A 15142-nucleotide genomic window follows, 5' to 3' on the forward strand; every position below is an offset into this window, starting at 1 on the left:
CAGTTTTTTCTATGGCCGTGCTTCGCAAGACGGTTCCCCCCCCCCCGAGGTCGATGCTTCGCAAGACAACTAAATTTCATTTGTCTTGCAATGTTCCCATAGGGAACATCGCAAGACTTTTTTTCACAAGATGACGATTTTCACTGAACGAATTAAAATCGTCTTGCGAGGCACCACTGTAATCGTAATTCTCCAACATACATCAGAGCATGAGCTGTGCATCTTCGTATGACCTCTAACTACTCCCACCCCCAAAACATTGCAAAAATGGTAGGAATTGGTAGGCAAGCAACCAAGACATAACCCAGCATCTTCTCAAATGTGTCAGCTGCAGCAGGTTATAGAACCTTACATGCATGGCATCAGGTTGCCACCCCTGTTTTTGCAACTTTAAAAGTCCTCTGCCAGTCTCCAGTGGCACACAAAAAAAGTAAAAATAAAGAGGGCGGGAGAGCAGGAACGCTGCCTCAAATCATTTTTAAAAGCCTCTGTTCCCTCTGAATAGCACAAAGGGGTTTTCTGATTCACTGGGAAAAAATGGGAGGACTGTGGGGGTACACGAGGGGCACATATTATGAACTTCTTGCCTACACTTTTGAGAAATTACCGGACAGAGTGTCATGTGACCTTTACAATGTATTGCAAATCTTGAACGTCCAAAATGATAAATACCGCTGTCAGAACAAATATTCATGATTTTGTGAGGCTGGGGCTGTAACATGTCATCTGCCAGGTTCTTAAAGCTTAAAGGTAAAGGTAAAGGTTCCCGTTGACAATTTCTGTCTAGTCGTGTTCGACTCTAGGGGGTGGTGCTCATCCCCATTTCCAAGCCATAGAGCCAGTGTTTTGTCTGAAGGCAATCTTCCGTGGTCACATGGCCAGTGTGACTTAGACACGGAACGCTTTTACCTTCCCACTGAGGTGGTCCCTATTGATCTACTTGCATTTGCACTCCATCGTGTAGATTCGATCTTACGACTGCAGGTCTTCTGACCCTGCAGCACAGGCTTCTGCAGTTTAGCCCGCAGCGCCACCACATCCCTCTTAAAGCTTAAAGCCCCTGTATATAGCATAATATGTCCTTGTCCTGTTGTATTCTCTGGAACTGAAGTATACGGACAGCATTTTGAACTGCCTTCTGTTACAGTGGGCGGTATCTACACTTACCTGTCTTAGGCTACATCATGCCTTTAACCACTTCAGGGAACACAATATGATTATGGATCAATGTATTAGCAGAGTGACAGGAGAGAGTTGCCTTGGTCGAATTAACTTAGCAATACTATCCTATCCATGTCTTCTACATCTTAAATTGAAAGATAGTTACTAAACTTGAGCCAAATCAGCACGGATCCAGTTCTGTCGCACTACCTAGAATACGAAGCATTCTCCTACTCTCCATTAGGAAGAGCCGTGATACCATTTGAAAACAAATGCCTTTCTTTGCTGGAAACAAATGGTGCCCGAATGTAGCTAAACCCCATTATGACTTATGAGCCACTGCAACTGATAGATCTCAACTATTTCATGCCTCCTATGTATTGATACTGCTTAAAGGAAATCAGACTTTTTAAACAATCTGTTTTGTTGTTGTTCTTCAGTAAGGCTTTTGTGTGTAGCTGGGTCCATGGTTTAACAGCTCGTGTGACTACCATACTACTGAATGGGTCTGCCAGTTCTCCCAAGATGAAATGCAGGATTCAGTATCCAGTGGCGAAGCAGCAAGCAGGAGAGAGGGTGCCCAATTGTTTCCTTGTCTTAACACCCACCCTTGCCAGCGATATCTTCGCAATAAGGTTTCCAGTTCATGTTCCTGTTACAACTGCAGAGTAGAAAACTGGGTAAGGAGGAAGTAGCTGCCAAAATAATTATTCATCTGTGGTAGCGCTACAGCTGTACTGTCAATAACTGGTACATGTACTTCCTTCTCAATATACCCAGGTCCAAGGTCTTATGCAAAATAGCGGCAATTTATGAGTAATACTGTATTTGATACTTACTAAAAATAGTACAGCTTTGTTTCATCAATTAAAAAAAGAAAGAAAACTTCCCGGCCTATGAAATCTTATGCTGGAGTTAAATACTTTGGACACTAATATCAAGAAATGTATCAATACTCGGGTGTCAAAGTTTGGCCATAAATGAATGAAGAGAATTCATTTGCAATTCTGACGTCAATTAAAAGTTGAACTCTGCACTGATAGTAATGATCTAAAAGACACTTAACAGTGGAGAGGAAACATTTCCTTGTTGGATTAGCAGAGAGCAGTCGCAACAATGAAAGGCTGTGTTTTTCTCACTGTTCTGTGGCTAGCCTGTCCTGTCGTGCAAGGTAAGTGACATCCTTGTCTCTGAAAACTCATGAAATATCTGTTATTTAGGAGAAAGCCTTTGTATTTCTGGGTTTCTTTCCTGCTCTAGTAGAACTATATTTGTCCGCTTTTCTTGTCTTTAGTTGGTTCCTGTACTGTTCTATGGAGGGCAATTGTGTGCTTTGCAATGAACCATACTCTCTGTTTGGGTAAATGGACGCTGTGGTGTTCTTGCTTATGCAGCATTAGGCCAAATTTTGTCCTTTAGGTGTCCATAAAAGATAACGAAACAATCTCAGAGATAGTAAATTTGGCTGTGGCAAACCTCCACTCCTTCATCCCACAGCAGAAATTCCATGGGAACATAAGATAGGATCTTTTCTACTCATACACCCTGTGACAGAATTCATGAGGGAGGTCAGATTGGCTCAATCTCTACTGGGTTTTAGACAGCTTTACAAGTTACACTGTCTTCTCACTTATGGAGAGGTTCTAATGTTGTTTTGCCCTCTTTCAAAAATGTTTGGTTTCTCCTTTTATCAACAGTGAATTCAGCATATGTCTTGTTTCAAACAGTAGATCATTTTGGGGGTTCAGTGGGCCAGAAACCATGTCTAAATAGTTTATTTATTTTATTTATTCTATTTATATCCCGCCTATCTAGTCGATTAAGACCACTCTAGGCGGCTAGTTGTGTTTTTTAAAATTTGAGAATAAAATAAATACATGTCCAGTGTTCACCATATAAGGTGGATGCTTACGTTATTTCAAAACTATACAAATATATTGAATTCAGCTTTTAGTTATGCAAGTGGTTTTACAATCTGCTTTTAAAGGGGGACATCTGATCCAGGCGGTGAATCCTCCAGCCTCTTTTCTCCCATGCAGTCTAGAGAACTTACATAGTTTGTGTGTCCAGGTGGCAACTTCCCACCTCCCATTCCAATTCGGAATGTGATTTTTTTTGGACCTAAATAAACTTGATATGCATTTTCATGAGCTTCAATTTTTGGGTTGCAGTTTGCATGTTGTTAGAGAGATAATGCTTTGTGGAACAGAGAAATAAAGAGAATTACTGAAAATGTTTCCGTGCATTTCCTCCAACCTCTGGTTACAAGAGAGCTAATTTTAATCTGGGTGGGGCCAAGCGATTATATATTTCCTATTTCAGGAGCCTGTTGACCCTACTGCTGGGCAGACTGAACACCTCAGGCAGTAGTTGCTGGAGGAAGGATCTGGGGGGGGGGCAACCTGTGCATCCCCTAAACTAGCTGTTCAGGTGCAAGGCAGGCATTTAGCCCTGCTAGTGTTGATCTATGAGTCAACTGGCAGACAAGCTTTTTTGTTCGTTTGTTTGTAAAGAGACAGGTCGGTACCATATTCTCCTTCAGCTCAGGCAGAAGATTGTCGAGTATTAGACCTAACAAACCTTGGAAGAATGAGTGCCATGCCAGAAATATGGGGTTCTGGACTAATTCTGGAAAATTAAAACTTTGGCACTACATGTGTTTACATACTTCGAATCTTTCTTCTCATAGAAAACTATTAAGTGTGGGGCTATCTATGTTTATGGTCATTCCTTACATGGCAGGTGTGTCTGAAAAGTTCAGAAGGATTTTTGGTAAATACCACATACCCATGCATGTCAAACCAACAAACACACTAAGGCAGAGACTCGTCCACCCAAAAGACTGAACACCAAAACACAACAGGAGCAATATAGTATATGTGGTCCAATGGAAAGAGGAGTGTTTGGAGCTCTACAGCCACTAAACAGCCACTAAACAGGAGAATGGCCCAGCACAGGAGGGGCAATGGCTCAGGACCACAATCATTTGAAGGATAAAGGACACTCATTTGATGACCAAGATGTACTCATTTTGGACTGAGAAGATTTGAGAGAGGTGTCAGGGAGGGGTTTGAGAGAGGGGTCAGGGAGGCCATACATGTGCATATAGAAAATCCCTCACTCAACTGGGGTGAGGCCTTAGGTACAATGTGCCTCCTATTTATCACACTGCCCTTTCATCCATCCCCAGAAAGATTAGGACCACACACACCAGAAAGACCACTGTTAATGACCATTAACAACCCATGATATCGAGTGAAGAAGGACTGCAGAAGTGGGGTTATTCCTCACCCCCAGTCCTTTGTCCATCTAATGAGCTTATTCATACCAAGGGGAAGTGAAACCAACATGGAGGATATATCAGGGGTCTCCTACCAACTCTCCTCAGACTGAAGAATGAGTAGCAAAATGTTTCAACCTATGAAAGAAGTCCAGTTGCCATGACTCAACTTCCAGATAACCACACCACACCAGTCTTCACAGTTGCAGACAGAAGTGGTTCATGGTGCTAAACCTAGTTTTGGTAGCATGATGAAATTTGGTTGGACTAAATCTGAAATGAACTTGCTGATGCCATTTTTGAGGAATTAGAGAGGAATGTAGAGTTCCAAATTTTCCAGCATTTTGGCACCATCTTAAACAGTGGTGGCATAGTTAAACTCCCTGTATTTTTCAGGGGAAAAAAACAGCCTATTCATATTACAGTATTAGCAAAATTGTAATCTGCACAATGATCAAAAACTCTAGCAGCGTATTCATTTATTTATTTATCTATCTATCTATTTATCTATTTATTTATTTATTTGGTTGGTTGGTTGGTTGGTTGGTTGGTTTTTCGGGCTCTTTGGCCATGTTCTGAAGGTTGTTCTTCCTAACGTTTCACCAGTCTCTGTGGCCAGCATCTTCAGAGGACAGCACTGCTGTCTGAACAACCTTCAGAACACAACCAAAGAGCCCGAAAAACCCACAACAACCATTAGATCCTGGCCGTGAAAGCCTTCACGAATCAATCAATCAATCAATCAATCAATCAATCAATCAATCAATCAATCAATCAATCAATCAATCAATCAATCAATCAATCAATCAATCAATCAATCAGTCTGTCTGTCTGTCTGTCTGTCTGTCTGTCTGTCTGTCTGTCTGTCTGTCTATCTATCTATCTATCTATCTATCTATCTATCTATCTATCTATCATTCATTCATTCATTCATTCATTCATTCATTCATTCATTCATTCATTCATTTTATCCCACCATTCTCCTTAACCCAAGGCAGGTTCTTTTTAACATTATGGAATGCTATCATTAGACATGAAATGAAATGAAATGTTATCATTAGACATGATAACATTCCATAAAGTTAGCTCTCTTGTGTTCCAAAGCATTTATGAAAAAGGCTATTATTTTTGTAAGATGCAAGAAAGAATAAGGAACAATATTGCAACAATATTGGCAAATGATAAATTCCATAGAATGTAAATGTAGTCATGGAGATTGTACATTTGCAAACCAAGAAATTCATCTCTAGAGCTCAACAATGTTTAGTGATCAGATTCCCTGATGTACTCTAATGCATCCATGTGAAATAGTAAATTTCCGTTTATCTGGAATGACACTGTGTCATTTTTACACTTCTCTTGCTAAGACAACATTCATATACATGAACGATGCTGTGTGCCTTAACAGTATTAATCTGAACAAAAGATTTACGATTTCTAAAGTGCCATGGCCAAAATCTTCTCTGCTTTTCTTGCATGCACAATGTCCTGTAAAGCATGTTGTTGTGTTTCCCCACTATTTCCACCATGGGGCATTGACACCCCTTGCTTGAACAGAAGCCCCATTGCTGTGAACAAGGTTATGTCTGGCTTGTACAACTGTAAGCTGGAAACTGTGTGGCGCACATAGACCACTCTATCTGGGAAACAGTTCTGTTCCACGTTTCTTAACAGACATTTTTGAGGACTCTGTCAGTTATGACTTTTGTAACAATATGAAAAATACTGTCTTGACTGAAAAATGCAGAAACATCAACGAAGCCATCATTTTGCAAAGAAAGCAGCAAAATTTTAGCCATTAGAAAATTTGGCAACCTTTGTTTTCAGATTCAGCATACTATTTTTATAAAACAAATAAAAAAAAACGAACAATTATTTTTTGCTACAAATTCCTCAAAAATGCCTTCAGTACATTCACTAGAGAGATTGCCATGAGTTTGAATCAGGTCTGGACAGGAAAACAGAGGAAGAGAATGATGTCTAGACATCTTGCCTAGATAGTCTCCGTGACTTTTGCCCATGTCACTCATGGTGTTCATATTCATGAGCTGATTTGCATGAGTCTATGAGAGGACTGGAGAGGTGGAGTCAGCAGCTACATGAGGTTTGGTGGGAGGAGGAGGAGGAGTCAGATAGAGATTGGGATGAGATGCAGCTAGAGATAGGGCTGGTTAGTCAGAGAGAGAGGGAACAGGTACTGAGAGAGATAAAGCTGGTTAAGGAAATTAGGTAGAGAAGTTGGTAATGATATAGCAAGAGAAAAGAAGTATGTACTGAGAGAACTGTTGATGATTTTGATTGTGCATAATGTTTATCTGAGAAACTTCTGTTATTATTCAATCTGCTTCACTTCAATAAATAAGTTCTGTTTTTGTTCACAAGACAAGTCTTCAGACAAATGTCAATTATACTGTGGATTGAGGTAATCCACTGATGGCAGTGAGAGGAAAACATGACGTGAGCCTTTGTGACAGAAGGACAATTTATTTATTTATTTATTTATTTATTTATTTATTTATTTATTTATTTATTTATACCCCGCCTATCTAGTCATTTCGACCACTCTAGGTGGCAATGTGCCACAAGGGTGAACGCCACAACCTCCTTATGTGTAGATACCAACATTCAAATGACGTTTATCTCAATGTTACTCTGACCAAGACAATACACCTGTAACTGTAATCCTAGGCCTTCCTAGGAGGTTACCAGGATCTGAAGTGCACTTTTGGCTTTAACTTCCTGCTTCTCGGGAAAAATATTTTAATCTTGAACAATTTATTTATTGTGGCTATCTAACATGTTTCCCTATTCAAAGTCACAAAAACCATATTCTTCATTTGTATTTTTGTTCATCAGTACTTCCGGAAGTCACAGCACCTTTTATCCTGAGGAGCTTAGGGTTTTGACAATTTTGTAGAACTTTGGGGACTTTGGTAGCATTCTTTCTAGTGTCTCAGTCTCTGATGACACAAAAACAACAATATACAGTTAGACCCCTATATCCATGGGGGATCTATTCCAAGCCTCCCCATGTCAATACTGAAAACGGCAGATAATAGGTAGAATGGTCTTTGTCTCCCTCTGTTGGCCAATTCTGGTAACTACAACATAGAATATGTGTTTCTGTTTTTTTTTTATATTTTTAATATTTTCAGACTGCAGAAAAGTGAAATCATGAATACTGATCCTGTGGGTATGGGGGTCCTACTGTATTTCATTAGTGAGGGAGTCCTGAAAGCATATTGCAGATAGAGGCCTTTTTAAAGAAAGCCAAAAATTAATTCAAATCTAAGCAGAAGACTGTGGTTCTGTTTCAGCTAAACTTCTATTTGGCAACAATTGCTTTGTAGCTTTTTTGAGAAGATGGACACATCCAGTTTTTTTTTAAAGGAGGGGAGATACTGAGACTTATCAAATATAAATAGTAAAACAAATATTATTTCATTATTTACATTTTTATATGCTGTGTTTCTCCTCATAGGGGACCCAAGGTGGCTCACAACAATTAGAATTACAATGATCAACAGTTTTAAAATACCATATCAATTGTATTGTAAAGTAAATTAAAATAATGTTTTATTACGTGGTTATAGATCCGATTATACAACGATAAAATACATAAAATAAATACATAGCATAGCATAAAATCTTGCTATGGCATTTTACGAGTTCTCATAGCCGAAAATAAAAACTTGGCCACTAACTGTGTTATTATTTGATTCTCTCCTGAGAACAGAAACTTCAGATAGCCATTGGGCAGTAGATCAGTACATTTGCTCATGACTGAAACAAGATATCGAATATGTTCGATCCTATATAGGCTACATTCTAAAATGATGTGCACCAAGGTCTCAATAATTTCTTTCCCACAGGGACAAATCCTTTCAGCGTGTAGGGTGCTATTTAAACACCCTTTTAAAAGGGATGAGCGAAAGCAGAGAATTTTATTTTTAAAAAAATTGAAGCCTTAATCAGTATTAAAACCAAGATTTAAAATAATTAAAAAAACCATTTTAAAAATCTCTAAATTTAATAAATATAGTATTCTTGAGGAAACCCCCACAGACACATGTACACTTATTGCTTAAAGGCCTGTCTGAAAACAAAGGTGTTTGCCTGAGAATGGACAACAGGAAGAAGGCCCACTTGGCTTCTTGGGCCAGTGCATTCCAAAGCCTGGGAGCAGCCACAGAGAAGACCCTCTCTCATGTCCCCCCCCAAACAAGCTTGGGAAGGTGGTGGAACCAAGAGAAGTGCCTCCCCAGACGATCTTAAAAGCTGAGAAGGCTCATATGGGTTAAAAGCTCAGAAGGCTCAGCTTGAACAATCCTTCAAACAACCTGGTCTTAAGTTGTCTAGGGCTTTATAGGTAATAATCAGCACTTTGAATTCAGCCTGGAAACAGACTGGCAGCCAGTGAAGCTCTTGTAATAAAGAAGTTACATGCTCCCTCGAAACAACACCAGTCAGCAGTGTGGCTGCAGCATTTTGGATGAGCTGCAGTTTCCAAACACTCTTGAAAGGCAGTCCCACATAGATTGTGTTGTAATAATCCAAACAAGGATGTAACTGAGGCATGCATAACTCTGGCCAGATCAGAAATCTGAAGGAATAAATGCAGCTGGTGCACCAGCTTTAATTGTGCAAAGAAACTCTTGCCCCAGGTGAAATGTCTGCATTCAAGCAGAGAACCTGGTTTTTCAGAGGGAGTTCAGAACAGGCTGAATCCCTATCTCCTAATCTGCCTTTGTGACTGACCAGGAGCACCTCTGTCTTCTCTGGATTAAGTTTCAGTTCATCCAAGACATTACTGACGGCAGGCACTAGAACAGCTTCCTTGATATCAGATAGAAAGGAGAGAGAGAAAGAGAAAGTACTGATGGCTTTCAGCCTCAAACCTATAGACAAGTAATGCCCGCCATTTCATGTAGATGTTGAATAACATGGGAGACAGGACTGAACCTTGAGGGAAACCACAGAACAATACTCCGGGTGTGGAACAGGACTCACCCAACACCACATTCTGAGATGGTTAGCCTGAGAATGATTACTCAGTGCTCAATCATGGAGATCCTGAGGCAGGTATAGGAAAGGCGAGGCTGAATATCATCGCTGTTTGTATTGGTCTATTGCCTATATGCAATCTTATACTGTATTATGGAAAATATATAAGTTCTTCATTTTTATTTTAACACAGTCAGAAACACGATAATGCTTTCTAATAAAATTACAAACACAGGTAAGAGATATTATTAAAAACCACATGCTCTTTGCGATATGGTGGTTCCTTTGGGGCTGATGGACAAGAAAGTTAGAAAATTCCTGTTTAAAAAAGTTGCAGAAAGTAATTAAGAAATGAATAAGTATTGTAGCCTGGGGAAGGCAGATATTTTAAATTTTGAATTTCATGGAAATGCAACATAGGGACAAATACATGAATTAAGCTTGTACAAATAGAGAAGCTAATGTTCGGTGGCTTTGTTTATATACCCAGGAAAGAAAAATGTGTAACATGTTGAATATCTATCCAGTCACTTGCTCTCAACCTTTAATTTACCCCATCAGAGGAAAATGTCACTTGTGACAGATCCCAACAGACTCATCCTAATGAAAAGTGCAGTCATGATATACTGCTCTGAAGAAATGGTCTGATCACCATGCATTAGACTTTGTAAAATATTCTAATTAGTTTTGAAGAGAAAGACTGTCCTATGCTCATCCATGCAGCTCCTGATGCCAACGTGGAAAGGCTAGGATACATTTCATTTCTTTTTGGTTTGGTCATGCCCACCTACTCTTATGGATTTATGTAATTTCTTCAATTTTATTATAAAGCAGCAGGAAACACTACAACAACAACTCCTACCACAACCACCACAGGTGAGCAATCACTTAAGTATCAGGTGATGGATGATCTAATGCTGTAGGCCAGTGGTTCTTAACCGTTGTTCCTCAGGTGTTTTTGAACTGCAACTCCCAGAAACCTCAGCCAGCACAGCTGGTGGTGAAGGCTTCTGGGAGTTGCAGTCCAAAAACATCTGAGGAACAAAGGTTAAGAACCAGTGCTGTAGGCCACCAATAGATGTCAATGCTTGATATTTTGTCTAGAAAACAAGGTGAAAAAAACAATTAGGGAGTAAGAAGCACTGTAGTCCTGAAAGATGGATGGTTCTCCATCAAATAACCTAGAATGGCAACATACAGATGATTCTTTGTTGTGCGGCAAACAGTCAGAACCAGGAGTGTAAGAAACCAAATTTTGCATGCCACGGGGTTCAGAAGGTCAGCAAAGCAGAGTTTCTTTCTAAAAGGTTAAGCAAAAACTTTCAATAGAATGGATCTCGACTCGTCACAAATCAGAATCGCTAGAAAATCAGTGCCTTGTCCTCTGCGAAAGAAGTTACAGTGGGGTCATGACTTGAGACCTTAATCCGTATTGGAAGGCAGTTCTCAAGTCAAAAAGTTCTCAGGTCAAATCTGCATTTCCCATAGGAATGCATTGAGAACCATTTGATCCGTATATGCTCTTTTCCGTCCATAGAAACTAAACGGAAGCTGTTATTCCGCCTTCGACCACTAGAGGGGGATATTTTGTTTCTTTTTTTCTTACGTCAAGAAAGGTTCAGGGAAGGCACGGAAAAGACAGTCCAGGCAGTACAGTACCAGGCAGTATGAAGACTATCTCCCAATCCACTCTCTAAACGCTGGGAGGAGTGAGGAAGCAGACAGGCACCCTTTTCACTGGCCAACAGTTAACTGAAAGTTCACATTTTGCACTTTCCCTGCCTCCCACGTGGGTTTTTTCAGTTCTTAACTCAAATCTAAGTATGTAAGTCAAGTCAATATTTTCCTATGAGAGCGGTTCTTAAGTCAAAATGTTCTTAACTCGAGCCGTTCTTAAGACCCCACTGTACGTTTAACAGTCTGAGAACTGCAGAGCTGGAAGGGACCCAGTGGATCATAGATTCCAGCCCCTGATGCAGAGGCACAGAAGGGAATCAACCTCTCAGCCTCAGGCTCTGCAGTCAGCCGCCTAAACCGTTGAGCTATCCTCCGTATTTCCCTGTTTTGATGCCATAAGGACACTCTCAGATAGATGTGTTTAGATAAATGTTTACAAAAATGGAAGAGAGGATTGAAATGCATAAGGTGAAGGAGCTATGCCAGGGAATTTCAAGTTCCAAAGATTCATTAATTTTGAACATATTTTTTCATGGTTATGCAAGAACGGGGCAAAGAAATGAGATCAGTGTGTAAGAATTGAGAAGTTGATGTTGGTTGGAATGGGGAAATGGAATGGTTCAGATATTTAGGTCCACAGAAAAGCTGACTCCCCCATGAGTGAGCCAATGGTTTATTCCCCTCCTTGGAAGAGGCATACAGCATTTAAACCCAGACACATATGGATAACTTGTTTCCCACTGGAACTTTGATACAATTGATACAATTACCTCTTCTCACACTTTAATTCATCCTTATGAAACTACGCGGAAAGCCTAGGCGGAATTACATTTCTTGTCGGTTTGGTCATGCCCACCATCTCTTTTGAACTAAGTAACTTCTTCATTTTTTTTATAATACAGCAGAAAGCACGACAATTTCGACAACTACTCCTACCACTACCACCACAGGTGAGCAATCTCTTAAGTATCAGGTGCTGGACGATCTAATGCTGTAGGCCACCAACAGATGTCAATGCTTGATATTTTGTCTAGAAAACAAGTTTTAAAAATATTAGGGAGTAATAAGTACTGTAGTCCTGAAAGATGGATGGTTCTGCATCGAATACGCTAAAAGGGCAACATACACATTCTTTTGAAGGGCTACTGTAGGGAAAACCGTTAGCATCTGCTGCGTAACAAACCGGATTATCAAGGCCACGTGGTGCAAAACGCCAGCAAAGCAGGCTGTAGTTTTGTAAGATGATGAAAGACGTAATGAACATTCAGTAGACTGGATCTGGACTTCTGATAGAGCAGAACCCCTAGAAAACCTGCGTCTCCCACTTGTGTGATAAGACTGGCCTGCTTGTTTCCAAACCAAAGGCTTTCTGAACCATCTGCTCCTCAAGAGACTTCCTCTGCAGTTCCCACTTTTGCTGCCATCTCGGAACTCCGCAGGTGGCCGTTAGGTTCAAGGTACACATTCTCCTTCATTTTATCTTTTGGTTTTCATGCCTAGGCTACATTGGAAGAAAAAAATGATATAAGATCAAAGATATAGGGAAGCTGACATTCCCTAGCATCATTTTCATGCCCAAGAAAGAGAAATGCCTAAAATTTGAATACCTGTCTTTGAACTTAGTCCCCTGGAAGTAAAGCAATGATTTCTTACCATCCTTGGAAGAGTAAGAGAGCCTTTAAATTCTGAAACAAATGTAAACCTTGGTAATAAGAGTAAATTTGAGACAATGGACACAATGACCTCATCTCACACTTTAGTTTATACTTATGAACCTACGTAGAAAGCTTAGGCTCAATTTCATTTATTTTCAATTTGGTCATGCCCACCATCTCTTGTGAACTGAGTAAGTTCTTCATTTTTTTTAATGCAGCAGGAAGCACTACGACAATTCCTCCTACCACTACCACCACAGGTGAGCAATCTCTTTAAGTATCGGGTGCTGGACGACCTAATGTTGTAGGCCACCGATAGATGTCAATGCTTGATATTTTGTCTAGAGAACAAGGTGAAAAAAACTGTTAGGGATGAAGAAGCACTGTAGTCCTGAAAGATGGATGGTTCTCCATCAAATAACCTAGAATGCAAACATACAGATGATTCTTTGTTGTGCGGCAAACAGTCAGAACCAGGAGTGTGAGAAACCAAATTTTGCATGCCACGGGGTTCAGAAGGTCAGCAAAGCAGAGTTTCTTTCTCAAAGGTTAAGCACAAACTTTCGATAGAATGGATCTCGACTCGTCACAATTCAGAACCGCTAGAAAATCAGTGTCTTGTCCTCTGCGAAAGAAGTTACATTTAACAGTGTGAGAACTGCAGAGCTGGAAGGGACCCAGTGGATCATAGAGTCCAGCCCCTGATGCAGAGGCACAGAAGGGAATCAACCTCTCAGCCTCAGGCTCTGTAGTCAGCCGCCTAAACCGTTGAGCTATCCTCCGTATTTCCCTGTTTTGATGCCATAAGGACACTCTCAGATAGATGTGTTTAGATAAATGTTTACAAAAATGGAAGATGATCAGATAGAGAGGATTGAAATGCATAAGGTGAAGGAGCTATGCCAGGGAATTTCAAGTTCCAAAGATTCATTAATTTTGAACATATTTTTTCATGGCTATGCAAGAACGGGGCAAAGAAATGAGATCAGTGTGTAAGAATTGAGAAGTTGATGTTGGTTGGAATGGGGAAATGGAATGGTTCAGATATTTAGGTCCACAGAAAAGCTGACTCCCCCATGAGTGAGCCAATGGCTTATTCACCTCCTCGGAAGAGGCATACAGCATTTAAACCCAGACACATATGGATAACTTGTTTCCCACTGGAGCTTTGATACAATTGATACAATTACCTCTTCTCACACTTTAATTCATCCTTATGAAACTACGCGGAGAGACTAGGCGGAATTACATTTCTTTTCGGTTTGGCCATGCCCACCATCTCTTTTGAACTAAGTAACTTCTTCATTTTTATTTAATACAGCAGAAAGCACTACAATTTCGACAACTACTCCTACCACTACCACCACAGGTGAGCAATCTCTTAAGTATCAGGTGCTGGACGATCTAATGCTGTAGGCCACCAACAATTGTCAATGCTTGATATTATGTCTAGAAAACATGTTTTTAAAAAAATTAGAGAGGAAGAAGTACTGTAGTCCTGAAAGATGGATGGTTCTGCATTGAATACGCTAGAAGGGCAACATACACATTCTTTTGAAGGGCTACTGTAGGGAAAACCGTTAGCATCTGCTGCATAACAAACCGGATTATCAAGGCCACGTGCTGCAAAACGCCAGCAAAGCAGGCTGTAGTTTTGTAAGATGATGAAAGACGTAATGAACATTCAGTAGACTGGATCTGGACTTCTGATAGAGCAGAACCCCTAGAAAACCTGCGTCTCCCACTTGTGTGATAAGACTGGCCTGCTTGTTTCCAAACCAAAGGCTTTCTGAACCATCTGCTCCTCAAGAGACTTCCTCTGCAGTTCCCACTTTTGCTGCCATCTCGGAACTCCGCAGGTGGCCGTTAGGTTCAAGGTACACATTCTCCTTCATTTTATCTTTTGGTTTTCATGCCTAGGCTACATTGGAAGAAAAAAATGATATAAGATCAAAGATATAGGGAAGCTGACATTCCCTAGCATCATTTTCATGCCCAAGAAAGAGAAATGCCTAAAATTTGAATACCTGTCTTTGAACTTAGTCCCCTGGAAGTAAAGCAATGATTTCTTCCCATCCTTGGTAGAGTAAGAGAGCCTTTAAATTCTGAAACAAATGTAAACCTTGGTAATAAGAGTAAATTTGAGACAATGGACACAATGACCTCATCTCACACTTTAGTTTATACTTATGAACCTACGTAGAAAGATTAGGCTCAATTTCATTTATTTTCAATTTGGTCATGCCCACCATCTCTTGTGAACTGAGTAAAGTTCTTCATTTTTATTTTAACGCAGCAGGAAGCACTACGACAATTCCTCCTACCACTACCACCACAGTTGAGCAATCTCTTTAAGTATCAGGTG

The 15142-nt window shown here is 40.2% G+C and overlaps 1 long non-coding RNA gene across 1 annotated transcript; it reads left to right on the forward strand.

The window, feature by feature from the left end:
• The first annotated feature begins 2205 nt into the window (after positions 1 to 2205).
• On the forward strand, positions 2206 to 15132 carry LOC144587209 (uncharacterized). The gene is made up of 5 exons (XR_013542399.1): positions 2206 to 2332; positions 12025 to 12072; positions 12996 to 13037; positions 14099 to 14146; positions 15074 to 15132. It is a non-coding gene; the product is annotated as an uncharacterized LOC144587209 (long non-coding RNA).
• Positions 15133 to 15142: the final 10 nt, after the last annotated feature.

Source organism: Pogona vitticeps, chromosome 1 (genome assembly GCF_051106095.1).
Source record: "Pogona vitticeps strain Pit_001003342236 chromosome 1, PviZW2.1, whole genome shotgun sequence".
NCBI lineage: Eukaryota > Metazoa > Chordata > Lepidosauria > Squamata > Agamidae > Pogona > Pogona vitticeps.